The sequence below is a fragment of the Branchiostoma floridae genome, chromosome 3 (genome assembly GCF_000003815.2).
Source record: "Branchiostoma floridae strain S238N-H82 chromosome 3, Bfl_VNyyK, whole genome shotgun sequence".
In the NCBI taxonomy this organism is placed as follows: Eukaryota; Metazoa; Chordata; class Leptocardii; order Amphioxiformes; family Branchiostomatidae; genus Branchiostoma; species Branchiostoma floridae.
In genome coordinates this window covers 4,802,438-4,815,332 of record NC_049981.1, presented here as the reverse complement: position 1 = coordinate 4,815,332, position 12,895 = coordinate 4,802,438, and the positions used below count along the sequence as shown (strand labels likewise).

The following is a 12,895-nucleotide window of genomic DNA, read 5'->3' as shown; positions in this document are numbered from 1 at the left end:
TGGGAGAGGAGCAGGCGCACGCATGGAATATTGTTGCGCTTTGCAGTGACTGAGACAGTACTGTTGTTTATTATCTGTGAAAAGTGTACAGTAGTTCTTTTCCATAGTATATAATAGTACAGATATTCAGGGACAAATCTACAAGTACTAACGTTACACTATGTTGTGAATTGTGCATTGATGTTGGTTTTACAAGAATATATGTAATCAGGTGTGGCTTTTTTCCTAATCAACAAACAAAAAGGATCTTCCTTTTACTCTGGGTGGCAGAACATGAAATTACACAAAGGAAATACTAATTATTGTATTCTACTGGAGGAAGATGAAATACCAACTGTTGTGCAGACCGGTGAGGTTGTGCCTTGATAGAAGGTGTCAATTTGACAGTGCTAAATTCATTATTGGTCGGGTGCTCGAACTCGACTAATTCCACGAAGTCTGGCCTGTCAGAGAACACAATAGTCAACTGGCTACAAAGGTGGCACCAACAGACACAAAGCAGAGGATAGCAAAGTCAAGTGCAAGAAGTGTTCCCACATACATAATGAAACTGTGACAGAAACACCAGCTTGATGTATGATTAGGTTATTTGAGACACCACACCATGGTATATGCTGTGTAATTTAATAATGTACCGTACTGTACTAAAAACAGTTTATCAGAACAATTAAAGTCATAAACTGATTAGTTTATGTGGAAAATAAATGGGACTTTAAGGTTATAACAGACGTATAATTACTGCAATTGCTGCATCCTTTTTTAGACAAAAAGCATACAAAACATTGAGATATATAAAACAGACGTCGTGCAAACATAGTGGCTAATTAGCTTTGTTCATCAATATTATGTATTAGCTGATTACCTCTAAGTATAAAGATAGAATGTGATCCTTTTGTCTAAATACAATGTGCATTAACTTTATATGTATTTGTACTGATTATGTCATTGCAGGGCTGCCATATTACATCATATCCAATTGGATTTTGTTTTAATGCGCTTCGCTAAAAACGGCTAATAAGCATATCTTGGTAAAGAGTTAAAAGTGTAGTGCAGTTTGTTTGGAGAGGTCTGCTTGTATGAAGATTAGTTATGCTTGTGACAACCTTGAATAAGTGCAGTGACTAAGCTGCCCTTGCCTTGTGTAAATAAGCAGGAAAACCACGCTATTGTCAGCTGTGGATACGTAATACCAACGTTTAGGGTCGCATAACGTGTTGCATCTGTAGAAAAAAATACAACACAATTTCCGTTTGTGAAATAAAATTTTTTTCTTGAAGTAAATCGGTGCCTTCTTTATTAATGTGTGAAACACTAGCATGTTGTGTGCGTGTTGTGTTCAAGAAATAAAAGTTTGATTACCATACAGTACTACGTACTAATAGTATAATAGCATCGTAGTTCCGGTCATTCTCTCATGTTATTTATTTTTTTCAAATTCAATTTTGGAAGAGTCCATGTTTGCATAAAGAGGGAGAGCGGAGTGAAAATAGCTGAATTTGCTCCTAAGCAAATACCGGCCTTTCTAGTTTTGATATTGTGATGTATTTGTTCTTGTCAGTTATCTTTTTTTTTGAGAGGTGATGTGAATATTAGCGTACTGCTAGAGTGTATTGCCTCTCTGTCCTGTTTTGTACTTTGATGTTGAATAAATAAAAAAAAAAAGTATGGTTGGGTGTCAATGCAACAATGGCCCACCACAAAGGATCCACCAGTGCCCAGCAGTGAAATCTAAAAATATACAGAAGCAACGACAGGGCTTACTTTTATGGGGGCAATAAACTAATTTTACCATTTGGCAAAGTTTAAATGTGAAAGAATCACACAGAGGTTTCACAATTATTCTAAAAATATTTTGTACAGTTAACTAGTTACTTTCAAAATGTTTCTAAACTTTTTAAATGAATTCAAATAGATGAATATTTTCTTAGTCAATTAAAAAAAATCAATTGTTGTGACTTAGATATTCTTTTATTCAACATAATTCAGACTTATTACAAATATCACCTAAAACCCTCATGGTGACTTGGAATTGACTAATGTGTCTTATCTTGGAGTATCTGCTATTATGAAATGAAGTAGGCGTATAATTTGGGTACCTACTGGCTGGCAAAATACACCTAGTTATTATTATTAATATAAACTGTCCTCATTATTTACGCAAATTAGCCCCTGATTTGCATGATAAAAATTGATCATCTCCAAAGCTATCTCACTCGCTCGCTCACGGCCCACGACAAAAGCTATCTGCATTCCAAATACCATGGCAATCTGTCAACGCAACCTATTCCACTTCAAAGGGATGATACAGCTAACGTTACATAGGCGCGAAAAAAAGGTGTAGAATTCCGAGAATTTTTGCCAATCGAACGTATCAATTTCTGTAAGGCTAGCCCCTGAGATGTCTATAAAAAACACCCTCCAACCACCACACCCTAGCCCATTTCACGAAGGTTGAGTTCTGCGAACGCTTGTTGACATTTTTGTTACCTCAGCTGTAACGTGCCCGGCTCGGACGGCTCCAGCGAACGGAGCAGTGAATCCAACCGGCTCTGCATCATACCAAGACGAGGTCCAGTTTACTTGCGACCAGGGCTACCAGTTGAACGGTGACTCTAGTGCTACCTGCCAAGCTGACGGAACATGGAGTGCATCTGTTCCGACATGCACAGGTACATATCAAAATTACAAATTACAAATGCACTCACATTTACGCTATATAGTGAGTGATTCAATTCATTTCATCTTTTTTATTTGTGTGTAGTAAATGCCGTTTATAAAAGTTATAATTCACAACAAAAAAGAAAGCATTGTGATCATTTACCTCCCAGTCTACGTCTTTTCGAAAATTAGTAGGGAAGTACTGAAAGAAAAACAAGGGTGAGCTGTTTGGGTCTAGTTCTCTATGCCATGAAATCTTCGAAGACATTGTCAAAATGCACGACTGTGGATTCCCTTGAAGTTCGTATTTCGATTAGAAAGAAGTGGATATCTAACTTTAAACATAGCAAATTGATACACACACCACGGGTGACGGCTGAATTGTCCATTTTTTTTTCTTTTCTCTCACCTCACCTTATGTTACTGGGTGTCCCCTGCAAAACAGTGATCATAATCATTTGATAGACAAGTCTCTAAACTATATACTTATGCTCCAAAACTTGCGTTGTGTACCATTTTTGAGTCTCAACTTATTGGTCACCCCTCGTACAGTTACCGTATGAAGCGAGATGTTGAATCTATACAATATATGAGCAAACATCATACATAAGTCATTGTAGATTGTACATCTGCTTTACAGTTATTATGCTTTCTTGAAATAGTACCGACTCGTGATAATGAATTTCATTCATACATTCCATTCTAATCTTTTCCTAACATTATTCTCTGTTTTAGTTGTACAATGTCCGGCATTGACTCCTCCAACAAACGGAGCGCTAACTCCTACGGGGACTACCTCCTACAACACCATGGTTACGTTTAGCTGTAACACTGGATACGTACGGAACGGCGCTGAAACCACGACGTGCCAAGCTGACGGCTCATGGAGCAACCCTGTTCCAACATGCACACGTAAGACGACCTTAAATTTTGGTCTATGCTAACAATTAACGTCAAAGTGCATTAAACTAAACTACACAGACAGTAACTGAAAGAGATTTCGTCTGTTCCAATGTAACAAAACAAAGACGACTTTGATACTAATAAAATGTAATATTCACGCATGTCAACGAGCGTCAACAGAAAAACAAACATTTTTACAAATATAAACCATTATCTGGCCAGGATAGTTTTGCTGCCGTTCAGTTTGGAATATGTGACATGTAACAAAGCTGCTGGCGTCATTATTGGTGACCAGGCTTGAATATCAAAACACTTGTTTACTGCAGTAGCTGTAGTCGGCTGGCGTTCGGCTGAGTCGGCTGGCGTTCGGCTGAGTCGGCTGGTGTTCGGCTGCCTCAGCCGAATGTTTTGAAATGTTCAAAACATTCGGCTCTGAACGGCGGGTCTGGAATGGGTCGGTTGGTGGTCGGCTGGTGTTCGGCATGGTCGGCTAGTGTTCGGCTGGTGTTCGGGAGTAACTCAGCAGTCAAGTTTTACCTGCTTAACCAAGCCATAAACACTGCTAGATACTCCCAGCTTGTTTCCGACCTACTAACGATTCACCCCAAACCCGTAGACAAATCTCTGCTAACTCAATCCCAAGAAAAATGACTATTACCAGGGCGTAGGCGAATCACCCCCGAACTTCACACGACCGACATCCAGCCCAAAACAAAAAGAACCATAAATACCATATTAGAGCTATCTGTGATCCAAATTTGATCTCTTTGTGATGTTTAGATAATAGCAGAGAGGATTATTTTGATTAAGAATAAAAATGGCTACCTTTTTAAAAATCGCTGATTATGTCCATTTCAAGTCGTAAGAGGGTTAGCAATCGGTTGTTAATCAGTCTGGAGTGATTCGGCAGTCTGCGGCTAGAGGTCGGTATGGTTGGGAATAGGTTAGTTAGCATTTGGGACACAGTCGGGAGTAAGTCATTTACTGGTCGGGAGATGGTTGGGACATTTTCGGGACATGTTCGGCGCTAAAAGATGGGCGTGGTCAGACTGCTCCCGAACACCAACCGACCTGAGTCGGCTAAGGGTCGGCTGGTGTTCGGGAGCTAAATTCGGCTATGTGTAACTTAGGCATTATCGGATCCCTAAATGTTTCGTAACACAGTCGGTTTGGCTTTACTTTTAAGGAAGACAATGTCTGTCGTTGGCGAATATAATTATGTACAGGTGTAGACAATAAAATTATCAATTCCATCATTGCACATCATAGATGCAATTCTTCCAAACTCTCAAACGTTTGCATGCAATCAGCTATACAGTCACTGAGACACATTCGTTGTTAAGACCTTGCAATAATAGAAAATTTGAAATAAAGCAACAAGGCAATTTAGATACGACAATTACTATCAGTAACAACGTACAGTTACAGCGGACATTACATGTATAGAACAGGGTGAAGTAGCTTTGTGACAGTTTGCCTTTTTTTAGTTGGCAATTTGAGTTCCATATGATAGGATGTCTTTGCTATCCATGACAATTGTACACGGTATTTTTGTTGATATTGGCAAAATGTTTTGACCAAGATACTTTCCCTTTTTAGCTGTAACATGTCCGACGCTGACTGCCCCAGTAAACGGTGTATGGAATCCTACCGGAGCAAACTCTTTCACGAACACGGTTACGATCAAATGTAACGCGGGATACGTACCAGATGGGGTCTCTAGCATCACGTGTCAGGCAGATCGCTCGTGGAGTGCCGTATTACCAACATGCAGACGTAAGCCGATTTTTCCTACCAATTTTCCTCAAAAATTACGATGTCTGACAGCACATCTTAATCACGGAGAAGGACCAAGTCTCGATCTCGCGAAAGAATACGAGATTAGGTCAGGCTTGTATAGATCATCTGCCCCCTCCCCCCACCTCCTTGCGGAGTAGGGGTAGATATGTACTTTTGGAGGTATGTACTTTACCATTAAAACAGTCACTGTTTGAAGAAAGTTGGTAGTACCTGTATACATTTGTTACGACTTTTAAACATAGAGAAAATATACAAAATAGAAAGTCCGACAAAATGCCTAAAAATAACACATCAAAAGCAATCGTAGACGAACTTCAGCTTGGCGAGTACAGTAACACTACATGACAGAATAATTCCTTTCCACGTTATATTCCTTTCACGTAACCAAAACTATATTTTTACTGCAGCCGTTCAGTGCCCACCATTGACAGCCCCTGTAAATGGCGCATTGAGTCAGACTGGAGCAACCTCATACTCGGACGTGGTGCAGTTCCTCTGCAACACAGGTTACGAATCAGACGGTGCCACCAGTGCTACTTGCCGGGCTGACCAAACATGGAGTGCAACTACTCCGACTTGCAGAGGTATATTCACGAATCATATTCAATCGGTGGCCTTATATGTAAGGTGGTATCTCACTGCACTTGGGACACCGGTGCGGCACTGCGGGGATCGAAAGCTTACTCAACGAATTTCGAATAACGGATTTTCTTACGTTATGTGTATTTTATTGTCTTCTAAGTCATGCTTTTACGTATTAAGCAATATGTAAGTTTTTAAAAAATCGTCGAAAATAACAAAACAGTGTCGCAATGATAGAACCCCGTAGTTCCGTACCGGGCCCCAAGTGCAGTGAGACACCACCTTTAGTGACCAGACTGACCCTACGGCTTCTATCTGTGTGAGTGAGTGAGTGAGTGAGTGAGTGAGTGAGTGAGTGAGTGAGTGAGTGAGTGAGTGAACACATGATGAAAATATCCAAATTAATATGCAATCTTAACACATTTTCAAGATTGTTGTCTTTTCTAAAATTGATGTCGTTTTATGTGTTAAGTTGTGCAGTGCCCGGTATTGTCAGACCCATTGAACGGAGCTGTGAGTCCTGCCGGAGCGAACTCCTACAACAATGTGGTCAACTTCAACTGTGACACAGGATACCGACTGAGCGGAGTCTCTACTCTGACGTGTCGAGCCGACGGATCATGGAATAATGCGATTCCAACATGTACAGGTGCGGACATAGAATGATTAACACCGTGAATATGCCGTAAATATGATTTTATGAATACAATTTTTAACAACTTGTTGATATGGCCGTGTGAGATCGTGTGACGTAGTCGGCAGCGGTTTGTGTTCAGACCCAAGAGACCCCGAGTTCGAAACCTGCAATGTCACCGATCTTGTGCCCTTGGAAAAGGCACTTTACACGATCTTTCTCACTTCACTCAGGTGAAAAAATGAGTACCTAGTTTCGGCCATAGCCTTCCTCGGAAAGGACGTTAAATAGAGGTTAAATAAGGGGGAGGGTTGAGGGGGGTCACACCTTGGTCACGTTAAAGAACCCACCGCACTTATCGAAAAGAGTAGGGGTCCTTCAGGTATGACTGGTTCAAACCTTACAGTCTGATCTCCGGTTTGACATCTTTGCCTTTTTGACTTTATTTATTTTGCACAATCTTTAAAAAGTTAACATAAAACAAGTTAAAGGAAGAAAGTACGTGCAGGGGGGAAGAAAAAAGCCTCGTGGCTTGTACAAAGTCTTCCTCCAAAGTCACAAGATTGAATAGACGTGTGAAAATATACATTAGACAATAATGTAACCAAAAGAATTATATCAATTAACAAAATGGAAATAAATCACAATAGTTCAATAATTGATAACTAATGCAATATCATAACGGCAAAATGAATGAAATGATGTAATAAGAATATAACATTGAAAGAAATGTAACAACTGACAATGAATGGGAGATTAATTAAATGTTTGATTATCTAATAATGACTTTTTAACAGGTTTTTGAAGATGGGTTGTGAATGACAAAGATGTAAGGTTTCACTTAAACTATTCCAGATTTGCGGACACTTGAACAACATGGAAAACTTTCTTTGTTGTGTTTTTACTTGTATCTGTTTTAAATGGTTAGACTGTCTAGTATTGTAATGATGGTGGTCTGAATTGTGATGGAAAAGGTTCTGGAATTGCTTAGGTATACAAGAACTATTAATTGTTTTGTGAACAAAAAGGCAACTTTGCAGTTTGTTTATATCATATATAGTTAATACTTTTAAATTACGAAACAAAGATGCAGAAGGGAATGTATACGACACATTTGAGACTATTCGGACGAAGCGTTTCTGCAGAAGAAGTAGAGGTTTAAGTGATGTGGAGTATGTACTAGCCCATACGATGTTACAATATGCAAGATAGGGATATAGTGAACTATAGTATAATATCATATATGTTTTAGAAGATAGTAGCGTTGCGATTTTTCTGACAATACCTATGTTTATAGATTTTTTTGCAAATAAGGTCAATATGTTTTTTCCAGGTAAGTTTGTCATCAATGGTGACACCTAAGAAACACGTGTGCGTAACTTGATTAATTGGTGTGTTATTAATAGCTATTTTAACATTTTCCTTATTGTATTTTTTCTTCCCTGCAAAAATAATGAAATTTGTTTTCTTGACATTTAAGGATAGTTTGTTAATTTGGAACCATTTGTTTACTTTGTCTAATTCTCTATTCATTTTACTGACTAATATATCAAGGTCAGAATGTGATGAAAACAAGTTAGTATCATCTGCAAATAGTAGTGCATATAGTTCATCAGATACATAAGCCAAATCGTTGATATATATGAGAAATAATAGAGGACCAAGTATAGAACCTTGAGGGACGCCACAGGAAATTGATCTTGTATCTGAGGAGTAGGTATTATTGAAAACATACTGTTTTCTGTTAGATAAATAGTCTTTTAGCCATGTGAAAACATATCCTTGAAAGCCATAGCAGTTAAGTTTTTCTAATAGAATTTTATGGTTCACGGTGTCGAATGCTTTCGACAAGTCCAGAAACACACCAATGGTGAATTCATTCTTTTCTATGGCCGAGGTAATTTTATCTACTAATTTCAAAAGTGTCATATACGTTGAATGGTGTTTACGGAAGCCATATTGGTGTTCATGGAGAATGTTGTTATCTTCTAAGTGCTGTAGAATTCTCTTGTATACTAATTTCTCTAGGACTTTTGAAAATACCGGCAAAACTGATATGGGGTGGTAATTTGACAGTAAACAGGTGTTTCCCGATTTGAAAAGCGGTATGACTTTGGCTATCTTTAAATCATTTGGGACCATACCAGTTTCCAGGGACAATTTTAATATATACGTGAGGGGCTCTAGTATTGAGCTGCTGACTTGTTTTATTAAGGAGGTGCTTAATTCATCATTACCAGGAGCAGAGTTCTTAAGATTACAAATAATATTCTGGACTTCGGATGCAGTGGGTGTTTCAAAGAAGCTATAAGATGGGTAGACATTGTTAATGTGCCTTGCAAAGGTGATAGTCATCTGTAATGTCAATTCATCCACAAATGTGGTATAACTGAATAAAATAGAAAAAAAAAAGATATTGAAAAATACAATTTTATGTCTCTTCAGTTGTAACATGCCAGACGTTGACGACCCCAACTAACGGAGCGCTGAATCCGACCGGAGCGAACTCCTACCCTGTCGTGGTATCGGTCACCTGTAACTCGGGATACGAGAGAAAGGGAGCCTCGAGTGTGACGTGCCAAGCTGACGGAACATGGAGTGCTGCAGTTGCAACATGCACACGTGAGTTAAATTCCCTATCAAAAAGAGCGTCGAAAATCCGAGAAAACTAGATGGCCAAGTCATGACAGAACACCTATTTTTGATAGCATCCATTTGTTCTACAATTGTCCAAACAAGGACATTCGCCAGTATACTAAAGGCAAAACGCAATACCCAGGGGCCTTCTATCCGCAAGTGTCCAGCGAAGATGCCCCTACTGTGTCTTTCCCCCAAGTAGATCTGCGTAGAGATTAGGTTCATGCTGAAAGCTAGAACTATACATCTTGCAACATCTTTCTTCGTTCCCCTGATTTGGCATAACCTTAGTCTAGCCTCAACAAGGCTTACAGTTGGCTATGTCACCAGCAGCATTCCATGGGTGGCTAATAATTCCTCCGCATGGTGTGTTACATGCGCATTTGGTCAATTTCTTAGTTAAAATTTTCCAGTGGAGCCTTGTAGAAGCTGCCATCATATTGCAAGTGTAACCCAAACGTCTGAATGGCTTAATAAGAGTCGTGTCTTGTGGTAATCTGAATTCTGTAAAGAAAACTCCCTACCATTGCCTTAATCTTCTTAATCCAGCCGTCCAATGCCCGGTATTGACGGCTCCAGCGAACGGAGCAGTGGATCCGCCCGGCAGCACACCTTACCGGGATTTAAGTTATCATATTCTCATTTATTTCTATTTGAAAAAAAAAAATGTCGGCTCTTATACGTTTCGAACCTTGTCTTCATTAATATCATTCTATGTTTTCCAGTCGTGCAGTGTCCATTGTTATCGGCCCCAGTGAACGGAGCGCTTACTCCTGCCGGGTTGACATCGTACCAAGACCGGGTGACGTTCAGCTGCATCCCGGGATACGTACTGAGCGCCGCCGCCGTTGTGACGTGCCAAGCTAACGGGGCATGGAGCCACGTCCCAACATGTAGCCGTAAGATGACGACGTTATAACATATATGTTGCAATAATTAGGTTATGCACCTACTGTAAATTATCATTGTTTAAAGCTCATCTGTGTAGTTAGTAATCATAGTACAATGCTAAACCTTCTTCTAACGCAAAGGAATACATACACGGATCAAGTTTTCAACGACCACTGTCGCCTTCTTCAAGTTCTATACTGATTACCAATCATTTCAAAACGAAAACTCGCGAGAGTTGCAAGCACGTGGTTTTATTGACACGTGATCTTTCGAACAATTGACGTCAGGATTTGGTCAAAAGTGCCAGGAAGTTATAACATTGGTAAATAATTGCATAATATGCGGTGTTATAGTCCATTGACATTACATTTTTCCGCAATACTTTTTGTCGTTTCAGCCGTACAATGTCCGATACTAAGCGCTCCAGACAACGGATTTCTAAGTAACGGAGCGACCTCCTATCAGACTGATGTTACGTTCACCTGTAACCTGGGTTACGAAAGGGTCGGCGCCGCCAGAGCTACCTGCCAATCTGACCGTACCTGGAGTGATCCCGTTGCTACATGCATACGTAAAGATAATTTTATTTTGTAGCCTCATTAATCCATACTGATTTGCTTATATGGATGGCATTCTGACTAATACCAGCGTGTGAATAAAAAAAAAATATTTTTCTGTATGATTCAAAATATCACGCACATGTACATTGGAGCACAAGACAACATGAAATATAATGAATGAAGACCTTTATCGTACATATATACCCACTGGGTTAAGTACAGGTCGAAACAGAACGATAGTTGACAGATACATAAGATATTTCCAATGTCAGCAACAAAAGAATCATATTCTACTAAGTGAATTCGATTTCTTCTCCCTTCTTTGTGATACTGAAAATGTGGGAACAGATAAGTTTTACGATCAAAGGTTTGTCTAAATTCATAAGGAATATTATAACAAAACAGCTGAGTGAAAGAGGGAAGCGTAGCAAAAAATCATCAGAAGACCCTGTCCATATTGCAACTTGTCCCCATGGCGTAAATGATAGCGCAACCCCCATACTTGACCATCTAGATCAAATTCCGAGGCCGAATCCATGAGCCACCAGCGAGGTCGATTCTGGCAATCTCTTGGGTTGGCCCCTGGGACAATGCCGTAAGACATTGCATTCGTCATTTCGGATGGTGACATGAAGCCGTCGGCCTCTTAAACCCTATAGGGTTAAAAAACTAAAATTTCAAACCTCTGCACGTAAAAAAACGGAGACAGCTAAGAGAAAAGTAGAGGTGCCCGATACGCTTGGCTAAACATGGGAGCCATAGCGAAGCTGCATAGCACTATTGTCTACGTACCTTGTCCCTTGACCTCTAGGTGGTATGTATGGTTTCCAATATCGGGTTCGACTACCAGTAAATGAGTCTATTCATTCTGGTTCTTTTAGACCATGTCCAGGAATAGTAGATGACGAGAGAGGTATTTAAAAATACCCTTAAAAAAACCTATACAGACGGGGGGGGGGGGGGGCTTTTGAGGCCTGCGCCAAATTCGATGTCCTATAACGCCAGAACGCCTTACGCTAAAGCCACAAAATTTGGTGAGTTTTCCTAAAATATTGTTGGCAACAATTTTACGAAGTTTGAAAAATTTTCCATTTTTTCGTGTTGACATGGCAACCGTGTGTTTTTCACATTTATTTCCTATATTACTGCTATTTTGTTACATAAATAAAATCTTATATTATGTAGCATATCTTTCATAATTATATATGCATAAATTATGCTAATTTGATGACGTCATCAGCCCAAAATCCAAGATGGCGGACCGTATGGCCAGATCAAAAATAACAAGCTAATTATCCCTTAAAATTTGTAACTACCTGGTATTTTTTCATCAAAAACCATCTAAATGAATGAATCTAGTCTATTTTCATTGCCCCTTGTGATTATTTGTTGCAAAAAAATACTTTAAAAAATTCAAGGTGGTGGATATAATATGGCTGAGCCTAACTCGTATCTTAGATGTGCATGACGTAATTTAATGACGTCATTATGACGTCATCGATGTGCTATGGCAATACAAGTGTAATAATTATTACTATTCTGTTATCTGCCCTTGTTGTTACATTTTTGTAGTATAACATAATCAAATTGAGGACGTCATAATTAGGTAATCTTACGTCAAGGTAACGTCAAACGTCAAATACTAGTCAGATATTATTTGGGAATCATTTCCTGAAAATTTGGGGGCCTTATGGCCCGTTTTTCAAGATTTAGAGGATTTAGAAGTGGAGGGCTTCAACCCCCCCCCCCCCCCCCCGGTCCAGGGATGACCAAAAAAGCCCGGTCTGAATAGGGTTAATTACCTCCATGACAAAAGGGAGGTATAGTTTTGAGTGTGTCTGTGTGTTTGTGTGTGTCTGTGTGTCCGCATATTTGTGAACATCATAACTTGAGAACCTCTTGATGGACTACGATGATATTTTGCTGGGAATACGAAGGTCAAGGTCAATTTTGGGCCCCCTGGTGTGTGACCTTGGTACTGCAGCGCAACTTCCGGTTTTGCTATCTCGGTGTTCTGAACATGCTATGGTCAAGATTTTTAAGTATTAGATATCTCTTGTGCTCAGGAAAAAATTACGTAAGTTTAGGCCCCCTAGCGTCTAGATTGGGGATAGCAGGGGCATTTTTGTCAAAAACTTCTGACGAGGATAACTCAAGAAGGGAACAACGGATTTTCATGATTTTTGGTATGTAGGTACCTTAGACAATGTTGTACAAGATTAAATACTTA

The 12,895-nt window shown here is 39.5% G+C and overlaps 1 long non-coding RNA gene across 1 annotated transcript; it reads left to right on the top strand.

The window, feature by feature from the left end:
* The first annotated feature begins 5,229 nt into the window (after positions 1-5,229).
* Positions 5,230-9,091, top strand: LOC118410899. Its single transcript, XR_004830617.1, has 4 exons — positions 5,230-5,337; positions 5,769-5,945; positions 6,416-6,592; positions 9,023-9,091. It is a non-coding gene; the product is annotated as an uncharacterized LOC118410899 (long non-coding RNA).
* The last annotated feature ends 3,804 nt before the right edge of the window (positions 9,092-12,895 follow it).